A 14,394-nucleotide genomic window follows, 5' to 3' on the forward strand; every position below is an offset into this window, starting at 1 on the left:
GCAGAACAAGCTGAAGCTGAATCCAGACAAAACAGAAATGTTGCTGGTTAAGAAGGATGAAGTTTCAGGGGGCTTTGTCTTCATTTAGTTGGCAATTTAAGGATGTGCACAGGGGGTGGTGAATTTGGTAGTTTTCAGATTTCACTGTTTCGGGTTCTATGAAATTCTAATCAATCAAATCTCTGATTCAGTATATCAATTTGAGTTCGGCTGATTTGGGAAACTTGAACTGATTCAGCTGAATTAGCCACCAGACAGCTGATAATGCTGTGGAGAGAAGCCTCTTTGGGGATCAGCTGTTTGACAGGCTATAGGGGGAACCCCCCCCCCCACAGTCCAACTTACAGCTGATGTCCAGAGAGAAGCCTCTCCAGGGATCAGCTGTATGGAGGCTCTGGAGGAATTTAAACTAGGGACCTACAATTATAGAACAAGTGCTTACAAGGGACATGGCCAGCTCAGGAACTGTCATCCTCACTACAATAGGTAGAGCAGACCACTAAGTTGCTTCTGCCCAAGTGGAATCCTGCAGGCTGTACTAATGGAATTCAGTTGAGATCTGACAGTTGAAGAAGAGACAGTTATACACCAACTGTGGACTTTGAAGAAGGCTAAGAAAGAAAGTGGATCAAGGAGGATCGTTATTCAAGCAAAAAAGGGAAATAGCTTCCAGTAAAGATAATTATCCCTATCCAGTTAAAAATAAAAAATAGCTCCTAGTACAGAGAACTGATTCCTCTTCAATCAAAGAAAGGAAATCACTCTTAAAGAAAGGAGTGATCCCAGGTTTGTGTAAAAAGAAGGAAACTAGAACTTTGTTGTAGAATTATAGAATCATAGACTGGGAAGGGGCCATACAGGCCATCTAGTCCAACCCCCTGCTCAACGCAGGATCAGCCCTAAGCATCCTAAAGCATCCAAGAAAAGTGTGTATCCAACCTTTGCTTGAAGACTGCCAGTGAGGGGGAGCTCACCACCTCCTTAGGCAGCCTATTCCACTGCTGAACTACTCTGACTGTGAAAAATGTTTTCCTGATATCAAGCCTATATCATTGTACTTGTAGTTTAAACCCATTACTGCGTGTCCTCTCCTCTGCAGCCAATGGAAACAGCATCCTGCCCTCCTCCAAGTGACAACCTTTCAAATGCTTAAAGAGGGCTATCATGTGCCCTCTCAACGTCCTTTTCTCCAGGCTGAACATTCCCAAGTCCCTCAACATATCTTCATAGGGCTTGGTCCCTTGGCCCCAGATCACCTTTGTCGCTCTCCTCTGTACCCTTTCAATTTTATCTACGTCCTTCTTGAAGTGAGGCCTCCAGAACTGCACACAGTACTCCAGGTGTGGTCTGACCAGTGCCATATACAATGGGACTATGACATCTTGTGATTTTGATGTGATGCCCCTGTTGATACAGCCCTAAATGGCATTCGCCTTTTTTACCGCTGCATCACACTGCCTGCTCATGTTTAGTTTACAATCCACAAGTACCCCAAGGTCTCGTTCACACACAGTGTTACCTAGAAGCGTATGTTCCTGCTTTCTAAACTTTACAAGTCAGTGAAACTCATAAACCTATGCTTGAGTTTTAAGTGGAAACTGAAAAGAAAGCATCTCTCCTTAAAGACCTTGTTGAATAGCAGAAACACTTATTTGTTGTTGTTGTTGCTGTTAGGTGAGAAGTTGTGTCCGACCCACCGCGACCCCATGGACAATGATCCTCCAGGCCTTCCTGTCTTCTACCATTCCCCAGAGTCCACTTATTCGTTGGCAACAAATTATGGTGTTTGTTGCCTCAGTTTTATCATGCGTTCCCCACATACATCCTACACCTGATTCTACCTGACCCTTTTTCCTCCAAGTTAAATAAAACATTTTTTTAATTGGGAACTTTCAAAAGCAGAATATAAGAAGGTGAAACAATCTAGAAAATAGATAAAAAGGCAAGAAAAAGGCAAGAAATAGAAAATAGATAAAAAGGCAACAAGAAAAAAGACAAAAGAGAAAATCCTGTGAGTGAGGAAGGGGATGAGATTGGCATAGCCATTAATATGAAGGTCTAAGCACAGGCACATAGACAGGTGCTACTGGCATCTAGGATACTGCCCTTTTCCTTTTTAAAAGCCTCTTGTGGTACAGGGTGGTAAGGCAGTCAACATGCTGTCTGAAGCTCTGACCATGAGGCTGGGAGTTCGATCCCAACAGCTGGCTCAAGGTTGACTCAGCCTTCCATCCTTCCGAGGTCAGTAAAATGAGTACCTAGCTTGCTGGGTGGTAAAACGGTAATGACTGGGGAAGGCACTGGCAAGGACACCCCGTATTGAGTCTGCCAAGAAAACGCTGGAGGGCGTCGCCCCAAGGGTCAGACATGACTCGGTGCTTGCACAGGGGATACCTTTACCTTTACCTTTATAAATTTACAATTCTAATTTAGCTCTGTATGTGTGTGCTTGTGTCTCAGTGGGAATCATTCTGAAGCACTCCCAATAAAGGAAAGTGTTAAACTGAAATCCAGTCTCCAGCCTCTATTTTTTTCTCCTTTTGGTTCCAGTGGCAATTACATTAATTAGCAATTATGTTAACTTCCAATTAACTATGTGAAGACTCTCTAATTGCATTTCCTCACAGTTGCAGTAATTAATCCAGTCACCACCTCACAATCAGTTGATAAACAAGCAAATTTGCCTTTATAATGCTGATTGTCCCCTAGATTTTGGAAAGAGGGTGGGAAACTAATAAGAAAGATATAAACTTTATGCCACTTATGCTAGAGTAATCAGATTTTGTTCACTATCCCTGTAGTATTCTGCTCCAGCTACCTGTACACAGGAATAACTAATTCTAATGTAGGTTATTCACTGGTACAGTACATTATGTGCAGCATTTATCATACATTATTCTTGCATATTTGTAAGTTGCACATTGAAGTCCATAATACCCTTAAACTGTAAATCAGTTCCATTGGCTGGTATACATATGCCAGATTGACTGTCCTTACCAAAGCTTCAATTTATATGTTGGTAGGAAAGATCAAGTGTCTCCAAATCATTACTTAGAAAAATAATCTGGAGTAAACTGTTCTTGCTCCGTTACTAGATCAAAACCAAATCCAAAAGACAAACCCACAATAACACTTTTAACATAATTTTTATCTTATTGTAACCATAATTTTCTATCCATCAACTTGGAAAAAAAATAAAAATTGGTTTTCTCCAAGTCATGGAAATGTATTCATTGGAAGTTATTGAACAGTTAAAACATTCAGATATCTTGGTGTCCTTTCTCATTACAAACTAAGTTGGTCTGTACACCAGAAGCATCCCCATGTTTAGGCTAAAAACCAGCTGTCTGCAGTGGATATTCAGTTTCTGCTAAGTAAAGTTACTATATTTTAAACCAAACTCTTACCTTTTGTCACCCTATCTTGTGTTATATACTTCTTATCCTAACCTTATGTAATGGTGGTTCTATATGCCAATAAAAGTTTACTGACTGACTAACAGACAACATAGTATGCAAGCTTTTGGTATTTTCCAGAACTGGCTGGCTGCTAATTAAAAAAAAAAAGGAATGGAGTAGATTTCATCGTGCATGAACCTCTGCTTGGTGGTGATCACTCTGATGGAGGTCTCAGGAATTGTCTGGGTCTTGTCACTGATAGCTGCTTCTGCAACAGTGAATGCTCCTAAGAACCCAACCATCAAACCGTTCATATTCAAGTTGTTTAGGCATGGAGGAGAGTTTGTAAAAACTTACCCAATCAAACCATGTCCCAAATTTTGAATAATAACAAGAGCTTGTGGTTAATAAATGACTGTTCTGAGTGAAATTCCTGAAGAGACTGTATACAAACTGGACATTTCAGAGATTTTAGAGTGAGGAAGGGGAAGAACTGGGGAGACATCTTGCCAACTCCACAACATCTCAGCTGGTTCCATGACCTTTCATCTCAGCATGAGACCTACAATGGCCAGCCTAATGAAGAAACATGTATCTGTATTTATTTATTTATTTATTTATTTGTTTAAATTAGTTGAATTGTTAATTTGTCCTGGAAAATTTTTTTAAGTTGCTTTGGTCTCTCAGGAGAAATGGCTAAATATCAGTGTGTATCCTAGGCCATCAGTGTGAGAAGTCTCTTATACTTACTCCCCCTTTGAACCCTTAGCATGTACTAGTCTAGAGGTTTCTGGAGTTGAGTACCTATTTACCTAATAGCAATACTGTGTTTTTACTGAAAAGTAAATTGCAAGCCTATTCAGTGCATTTAGAATGTGGACGTTGGCATAACTTTGTTTAATTGGGCATGAGCACATTAGAAGCTTTAGGGATGCAATGAAAAGAAAGACAACTAGAAAACTGCTACTCAGTTTACTAATGGCAATCATTGCCACCTTTTTCCAGATACCATTTCTACATTAATTCATCTAATGTTATCGGCCTTTAAACATTTCTCTTTTGGGTTTGGGGGAAATTGGGGCAGCTTCAACTTCTACACACTATTCTGTAACGTAAAATCCCAAAATTTCAGTGTGATATTGAAGTAGCCAAACAACATGCAGGATTGCACTAAATGTTCTTGTTTGGACAATTTAATCTTTTCTCCATTGTTTTTCCTGAATTTCATGGAATATTTGGAGTTCATCATGTAGTTTGCTTCCAAATATTTTGTTCTACTGTTAAGCATTTTCCTTGCCAGAATGGTACTTTGTTTCGCCCACCACATTGGTATTAATTTTCAATGCCAGTGTGCATTAGCACCTGATTTATAAAGGGATTGTTGAGACTTCACTGTAAGTATTAGTCACTGCACCTTGGGAATGCAGTTGTACATTTCTGTTGTTGGCTAAAATGTCTGAGATGCCCCTGCTCTGATTCTTAATAAAACATGTACCATATCAAATTCATTACCAATAACAGCAAGATCACAACCATTGCCCAAGTTATTTAGCAATTTACAGGTCTTTACCCTGGCATGTATGTGTTTGTGAAACTTCTGTTATACTGAATACAAATAATTTTATTATTCCATTATATCAAACAAACAACACAATCTCCAGGACATACATTCACTACCTACTAGAATGTACTGTGTTTTTTTTTACTTTTACTCAGGATTTATCCATAATTCACTAACTGACAAAAATGAAAGTGAAGTCTTCCACAAGGTTAATATACTGAAATCACAATTCCATTGAAGTTGCTTTCCATATTTCCTTGGGGCTTTTTTATTCTGACAAAGAACATGGTGGCTAGACATAATTAAAATGGACACTGACCAGAACCTTGCATAGATGAAGGAGGCAGTGCAGGATCGAGGATTGTGGTGGCTGTGCCATGGGATCACCAAGAGTCGGACATGACCGAATGGCTGACAACAATAGCCAACTTCATATAGCCTTCTCTAATCCCATCCCAATATAACTATTGAATCTAACTCCCAATGCAATATTTCCTATCAAACTCTTAATCTTAAGATAATTCATCTTTCATTGTTCAGTGCCATTACTTATCATTTTACCATCTAATTATTGCTTCAATGGCTTTCTAGATTAGTCATGTGAACATTCTCTATTAATCAGTGGAGGGGCATAGTAAATGCAGTGTTATCTTGATACTACATAAAGGTATCCCCTGTGCAAGCACCGAGTCATGTCTGACCCTTGGGGTGACGCCCTCTAGCGTTTTCATGGCAGACTCAATACGGGGTGGTTTGCCAGTGCCTTCCCCAGTCATTACCATTTACCCCCCAGCAAGCTGGGTACTCATTTTACCCACCTCGGAAGGATGGAAGGCTGAGTCAACCTTGAGCCGGCTGCTGGGACTGAACTCCCAACCTCATGGGCAAAGCTTTCAGGCGGCTGCCTTACCACTCTGCGCCACAAGAGGCTCTGATACTACATAGGTCACTAAATTTGACTATGTGATAACCTGACTGAGTGCAGAAAGCAAAATAGAGTTAAAGCAAGCCTATCTGAATGGACAAAGCAGTCACAAGAAACCTGCCTTAGTAGTGGGAACTTTTACAGGGGATCTTACCCTCCTTTTCTGTTTTAAGAATGCTTTTTCCATCTCTACAAGCAGGTGAAAGTGAATTTCAACTCCTCCTCCTCTCAGATCCCCACTTAATTTTTCCAGTCAGATCAAACAACCTGCAATTCCCTATCCTGTTACCTCCTCCAGATTTTATCATCTTGTTTTCATTAAAAAAAAAAAAAACCTTTCCCAACCATGTCTCCCCTAAAGGCAGGTTTGATGTATTACAATTGTGTCATGAACCATGATTGATATTGTCACCACCCAGTTACCATCACACTTGCTATTTGTACTTCAGAAGGCCATCTGAAGTAAATTATTAATTGAAGTAATCCTTTCTATTCCCATGAGTAATGAGCACAGCAGCTGCAGGCATAGATATGATTTGATACATTGTGATAGTAGCATTACCATCCAGTTTTAGAATATATAGAACATGTTTACCTTCCCATATATCTTGGACTAGTGGACACTAAACATCAATGTGTGCATTACATTATTATTCAATCCTTCACCCAAGGTGCTAAGAGTAGCATACATGATTCTCTCATCTCCTATTTTATCCTAAAAACATCCCAGGGACTCACTCAAGTTACCCAATGATAAAAGTAGACCATTTATTTACCAGAACTTATCATATCTTGTTAAATAATAATTATGTAACCCTATGTAGCTAATTATAAAGAATAATGTTGCATCATTTGATGCAGTATCCCAATATAGTAAATGTCATGTTACAGCTTTTGAACATTTTCAACTTAAAACCTTTTTGTCTATAAAAATGAGAGGCCCTGGCCTAGAATGGCAATCATATTTTAAAATATTAATTGTGACAGGAATGGACCATTTATTTTTATTGATAGTATCTTGTTAAAAGACGGTTCTGTGTGCAATCTTAGATTTCAAACGTAATGGAGCACTGATGGGATCAATGAAGAGGTATGAAACAATGTCATTTTATGGTTCATAATTTTCTATATTGTTAGCACTTATGGAAAATAGATTTAACATGGTTCACTAGCTTTACCTCACTCCCAGAAGGTATGCTAACTTGTACTGAGCAATGTTGGTACTATAGTTAGACAATGACAGGTTTTATCCATATGTGGTGGCAATACCTTCAAGCAGTTAAGTTTTGGTAAAAAGTTCATAAAAAGTTGGAACTTGTATTCAAAATAGCAATGTCTTTAAGACCAGAAGTTTTCTTATTAAATTATATTGCAAGGCTTCCTAAAAGATTTCAGGTAGTTCTCTTATATTTATTTTCTGTGGTCAGGATTGTTCTTGCAAGGTCTTGGAAGTAGAACAATGCTCTGAGAATCCAAGAATGAGTAGAGAATATTACAGAGATGTATGTTAATTTAAAGCTTACTTAGTTACAAAGAAGAGCCTCTTGTGGCGCAGAGTGGTAAGGCAGCCGCCTGAAAGCTTTGCCCGTGAGGTTGGGAGTTCGATCCCAGCAGCTGGCTCAAGGTTGACTCAGCCTTCCATCCTTCCGAGGTCGGTAAAATGAGTACCCAGCTTGCTGCTGGGGGGTAAACGGTCATGACTGGGGAAGGCACTGGCAAACCACCCCGTATTGAGTCTGCCATGAAAACGCTAGAGGGCGTCACCCCAAGGGTCAGACATGACTCGGTGCTTGCACAGGGGATACCTTTACCTTTACCTTTAGTTACAAAGAGTAATCAGTAAAGTCTATATCAAACACCTAGAGTGTCATCTAATAGATTGGCTGCACTCTTGTAACATCATTGGTCCAGAACAAATGAATTTTACTAAAGAAAAATCCCCATGACCATTGTTTTCTCCTAGCTTTTTTAGCTTTGAAATTTATGAACTCTGGCACAAAATCTTTTATGCATTTATTGTTTTGAAAAGTGCATTTGATTTAATACCTAGAAAGCTATTATGGAACAAACTGGGGGCACTGAGAATTGATCCCTGGTTATTGTTTCTTCTTAAGCAACTCTATACCACCACCTCATGTCAAGTTAAATATTCTGAAAATGGCCACTTAACTTTAAAATTCCCATTCAGTAAGGGGCGTCCAACAGGGATGCATCCTTGTTCCTCAGCTTTTCCAGTGTGGTTTGAATGATATGGCACAACATTTTAAACCTATCAATAGTCATTCTGTTAAATTAGGATCCTATCTAACTCTTTTATTACTTTATGCCAATGATATTATCCTCTCTTACACAAGAGTTAGCCTTCTAAGATGTTTTAAATTTGCGGGAAATAAAAAAATCAATCAATTAAATGGTTTAAATATTTGGGCATTACTTATCACCATAATCTTAACTGGTCAACCCATCAAATCCAAACAATATGTTTGGCCAATTGTTCTTCTGTCCAAATTAAACAGTTGAATTTTCTTAAAGGTAACCAATTTGTCCCTGCTGCAGTAAGAATTTTTAATGCTAAAATTTCATTGGAAATACTATATGGGATACCTGTATGGATAAAAACATTTAATAGCTATATTGAAGGAGTCCTGGCAAATTAATCAGTTCTTATGTGTGCCCAAGTGTGTGCTTTATTCTACTATTTGCACAAAACTTGGCCAATATTTTTAAAATAAAATCTAAGGCCTTTATATATTGGCTTAAAATATACTTCAAAGCTGAGCCGTGTTGTTTAATTTTTCATTTAAAAAATTACACCTGTTATGTCTCTTGATCCCCCTTCAAGGATCGCTGCCTTGTTGTGGCAAGGGGGCTTGCGTAGCTCAGTGAAGCTATGAGCTATGCCGTGCAGGGCCACCCAAGACGGACAGGTCATAGCTGAGAGCTCTGACAAAAGGTGATCCACTGGAGAAGGCAATGGCAAACCACTCCAGTATCTTTGCCATGAAAACTCTATGGACAGTTCCAATAGGCATAACGATATGACGCCGGAAGATGAGCCCCTCAGGTCGGAAGGTGTCCAATATGCTACTGGGGATGAGCAGACGGCTAGTACGAGTAGCGCCAGAATGAATGAAGCGGCTGGGCCAAAGCCGAAAGGACGCTCAGTTGTGGAAGTAACTGGTGGCGAAAAGACAGTCCGATGCTGTAAAGATTTTTATTCCATAGGAACCTGGAACGTCAGATCCATGAATCAAGGCAAGCTGGACGTGGTTAAACAAGAAATGAGAAGACTGAACATCGACATTTTAGGAATCAGTGAACTAAAATGGACAGGAATGGGTGAATTTAATTCAGATGACCATCAGGTATACTACTGTGGACAAGAATCTCGCAGAAGAAATGGAGTAGCCTTCATAATCAATAAGAGAGTAGGAAAAGCAGTCTTGGGATACAATCCCCAAAATGACAGAATGATCTCAGTTCGAATCCAAGGCAAACCATTCAACATCACAGTGATCCAGGTCTATGCCCCAACCACTGCTGCTGAAGAGGATGAAGTTGATCAGTTCTATGAAGCCCTACAACACCTTCTAGAAGCAACGCCCAAAAATGATGTGCTTATCATCATGGGGGATTGGAATGCTAAAGTAGGAAGCCAAAAGATAACTGGGGTAACAGGCAAGTTTGGCCTTGGAGTACAAAGTGAAGCAGGGCACAGGCTGGTAGAATTTTGTCAAGAGAATACAATGGTCATAGCAAACACTCTTTTCCAACAACCCAAGAGACGACTCTACACATGGACATCACCAGACGGTCAACACAGAAATCAGATTGACTATGTACTCTGCAGCCAAAGATGGAAAAGTTCTATACAGGCAATAAAAACAAGACCAGGAGCTGATTGTGGTTCAGATCATGAGCTTCTTGTTGCAAAATTTAGGCTTAAATTGAAGAAAGTAGGGAAAAGCACTAGGCCACTCAGGTACGAACTAAATCATATCCCCGACGAATATACAGTAGAGCTGACAAATAGATTTAAGGAATTAGATCTGATAGACAGAGTGCCTGAAGAACTATGGACAGAGGTTCGCGACATTGTACAAGAGGTAACTAAAACCATCCCAAAGAAAAAGAAATGCAAGAAATCAAAATGGCTGTCTGAGGAAGCTTTACAAATAGCTAAGGAGAGAAGGGAAGTGAAAGGCAAGGGAGAAAGAGAAAGATACACCCAATTGAATGCAGAATTCCAGAGAAAAGCTAGGAGAGATAAGAATGCCTTCTTAAATGAACAGTGCAAACAAATAGAAGAAAACAATAGAATGGGTAGGACCAGAGATCTTTTCAAGAAAATTGGAGATATGAAGAGAACGTTTCATGCAAAGATGGGTATGATAAGGGACCAAAATGGTAGGGACCTCACAGAAGCAGAAGAGATTAAGCAAAGGTGGCAAAATTATACAGAAGAACTATACAAGAGCGAGCTTAACATCCCTGATGACCACAGTGGGGTAGTTACTGACCTGGAGCCAGACATCCTGGAATGTGAAGTCAAATGGGCCTTAGGAAGTCTGAGCAACAATAAAGCTAGTGGTGGTGACAGCATTCCAGTTGAACTATTCAAAATCTTAAAGGACGATGCAGTAAAAGTGCTACACTCAATATGCCAGCAAATTTGGAAAACTCAGCAATGGCCACAGGATTGGAAAAGGTCAGTTTACATTCCAATCCCAAAGAAGGGCAATGCCAAAGAATGTTCAAACTACCGCACCATTGCACTCATTTTTCATGCTAGCAAAGTTATGCTCAAAATCCTACAAGCTAGGCTCCAGCAATATGTGGACCGAGAACTTCCAGAAGTACAGGCAGGATTTCAAAGAGGTAGAGGAACTAGAGATCAAATTGCCAACATACGCTGGATCATGGAAAAAGCTAGGGAGTTCCAGAAGAACATCTACTTCTGCTTCATTGACTATGCTAAAGCCTTTGATTGTGTGGAGCACAACAAATTGTGGCAAGTTCTTAAAGAGATGGGAATACCAGAGCATCTTATTTGTCTCTTGAGAAATTTATATGCAGGTCAAGAAGCAACAGTGAGAACTGAACATGGAATCACGGATTGGTTCAAAATTGAGAAAGGAGTTCGGCAAGGCTGTATACTATCGCCTTGCCTATTTAACTTGTATGCGGAGCACATCATGAGAAAGGCGGGATTAGAGGAGTCACAAATTGGGATCAAGATTGCAGGGAGAAATATCAACAACCTCAGATATGCAGATGATACCACTCTAATGGCAGAAAGTGAAGAGGAACTATTCCTGGCAAATAGATGGGGAAGAAATGGAGATAGTGACAGATTTTATTTTCCTCGGCTCCAAGATCACTGCAGATGGGGACTGCAGCAAAGAAATTAAAAGACGCTTGCTCCTAGGGAGGAAAGCTATGGCAAATCTAGACAGCATCCTAAAAAGCAGAGACATCACCCTACCAACAAAAGTGCGTTTAGTCAAAGCTATGGTATTCCCAGTTGCAATGTATGGCTGCGAAAGTTGGACCATAAGGAAGGCCGAGTGTCAAAGAATTGAGGCTTTTGAACTCTGGTGCTGGAGAAGACTCTTGCGAGTCCCTTGGACTACAAGGCGAACAAACCGGTCAGTCCTAGAGGAGATCAGCCCTGACTGCTCTTTAGAAGGCCAGATCCTGAAGATGAAACTCAAATACTTTGGCCACCTCATGAGAAGGAAGGACTCCCTGGAGAAGAGCCTAATGCTGGGAGTGATCGAGGGCAAAAGAAGAAGGAGACGACAGAGAATGAGGTGGATGGATGGAGTCACTGAAGCAGTAGGTGCAAACTTAAAAGGACTCCAGGGAATGGTAGAGGACAGGAAGGCCTGGAGGATCATTGTCCATGGGGTCGCGATGGGTCGGACACGACTTCGCACATAACAACAACAACAACAACAAATGTCTCTTGATTCTCTGTTAACTAAATCAAAAATCTTGCAGATTGGAATGTCAGTAGATTCTTTTCTACTTGTTAATAAATTGTCCATATTTTGTTTCATAAAATAGAGATTATTAGACGTTGAATATCCAAAACCGTTTCCCTTTCAACAACCTTTATTGGCATATCAAACAATATAAACAGATAATACAACAACCACAAATATACATCTGTTTCCCTCTCAGCTTCACATATGTTCTCCCACTAAATCTCCTTTACAAATTCACTCTGGAAGAATGGCTCGCTATTTTCATAATCTAGATAACCCTTTCCACTGCAGATCTTTTATGCTGGCCAGGATTAATGTTCTCCCCTCAAAGGTGTTAACCCAGAGATAACAATGGATTTCATTTGTAAACTTACTTGATTCATCAACACATCCTAGATTGCCAGCTTCATGAGGCTCCCTGTAAAGAACTTATTTTCCCTCTATTGCACTCCAAAGGACTTGCAAATAAGCAAAATGCATTTCAATATCTATTAAATGATCATTCACCTGAGATTATGTTCACTAAATATTTAGTTGAAGTACTTAAGGTCAGCTCTTTTAGTGTACCTTAGTTTTAACTCTTATGTTTCTGGCAATATTTTCTGCTGTTTTGACTTTCTGTTATGTATATATTGTAATATTCTGGAATGCCAATAAATGTTAACGAATGAATGGTTGTAATGTGACTTTTTTAAATTTTTTCTCTTAATGTATAGAACTAAAATCATAACTAGTTAACCAATTATTTTCATGGATAAGTGGGGGATTGGAACCCAGGTCTACCCAGCCTTAGTCTGTCTAGAAAGGAATATGAATTAGGTCTGTATATTTTAATATCAGTTCACAAATTGTCTGTCTCCCTCCTTTAGAGCTAAATGAGATTCTCAAGCCTCAATGGGTTACAGTAAAATAACGCCCAAGAAACAATAAATCCAAATGTTATGCCAAGAGACCATTAGCCAAACCACACAACTATTTTTTCTATAGCTAGCATTTGTTCTAATCATGTTTCCCAAAGTCTTATTGATATACCTGTAGCTCAGCACGATCTCTTACTACTGGTAATCCACCAGCATCTAGGTTTGTATTTTTGACATAGCACTAGCACTAAACTATAATAAATATACACAATGAGCTAATTTTATTTCTGTTTCTTTAATAGGTAATGTATTTGTTGGAAAAAATGGTGGCGGGAGGGGGATGGCAAATAACATCAGTTTAAATGAGATTAATTATAGCTGATAAATATCCATTGTGCTATCAGCCTTATAATATGCTGACCTACTCTGAATTTTCCCTCTTATATCTAGCCAATACCATTCTAAACATAACTGAAACCCATTACTGTGGGTCCTATCTTCAGCTGTCAACAGGAACCACTCCTTACCCTCCACCAATTAAAAACCTTTCAAAAACTCAAAGACAGCAATCATGTCCCCTCTCAACCTCCTCTTCTCCAGACTGAACATTCAAGTCCTTTAGCCTTTCTTAATAGGACTAAGATTAAACAGCAGTTGTACATCCTAAATAAATGAGACAATTCAGAACAGAAAAATAATGCTTATTCATATCTATGTGCATGGAGATGGGCCATATTATCTTTTTGGTCATCAGGAGGAATCTTGCTTAGCTGATTCAATAAATCCATATCACATTTTTATTATCTTGCTTATTCTTTGATCTCTTTTATTGAGTCACAGAAAATTGTAACAGAAAAAGACAAAATCGCCCTTCTGTAAAACCTGATAAAAATATTCAGTTGGGATCACTGGAGAAATGATGTCTCTTTCACCATCTATACTTGTGCCTGGCTGATCCTAAATTTCTTAGAAAGGTTTTTGAACAGCATTATTATTGCTGTTATTATTATTTAAGGGAACGAGGATGTGCCCCTGTATCTTTGAGACCTCCCTTTCAATACTTGGACAAGGGAAAGCAGAATGTATGGAGGAATAGAAGGGAGGACAGGGGAGGATGGAAGGCTGGAGGTGTGGTAGAAAATCAGAAATAGGGGGGTTGCTGACATTATGAGTATGTAATTATGTATCTGAAACAGCTCCCAAATAATAAGGCTCCTGGCACAGATAACATTCCAGTGGAACTACTAAGATCTGTTCCACCAGCAGCAATCACAGCATTATGCCAAAAATCTGGGAAACCGGCACATGGCTAATAGACTGGAAAAGGTCCGTTTTTATCCCATTATTAAAGAAAGGTGATGCTCACTTCTGCTCAAACTATTGAACTATAGCCCTGATCTCCCACGCAAGTAAAATCTTATTGAAGATCATCCAGAACCATCTCAAATCAACCATTGATGCTCAGCTACCAGATGTCCAGGCTGGTTTTCGACGGCACCCAAGACCACCCACGGCACCCATGGCACCCAAGACTACATTGCAAATTTGTGCTGGATTCTTGAAAAAACACATGAATATCTATGCTTTATTGATTATTCTAAAGCATTTGACTGTGTTGATCACAATAAGCTATGGGATGCCTTACATGAATTGGGAGTGT

The sequence above is a fragment of the Paroedura picta genome, chromosome 2, assembly GCF_049243985.1.
Source record: "Paroedura picta isolate Pp20150507F chromosome 2, Ppicta_v3.0, whole genome shotgun sequence".
NCBI lineage: Eukaryota > Metazoa > Chordata > Lepidosauria > Squamata > Gekkonidae > Paroedura > Paroedura picta.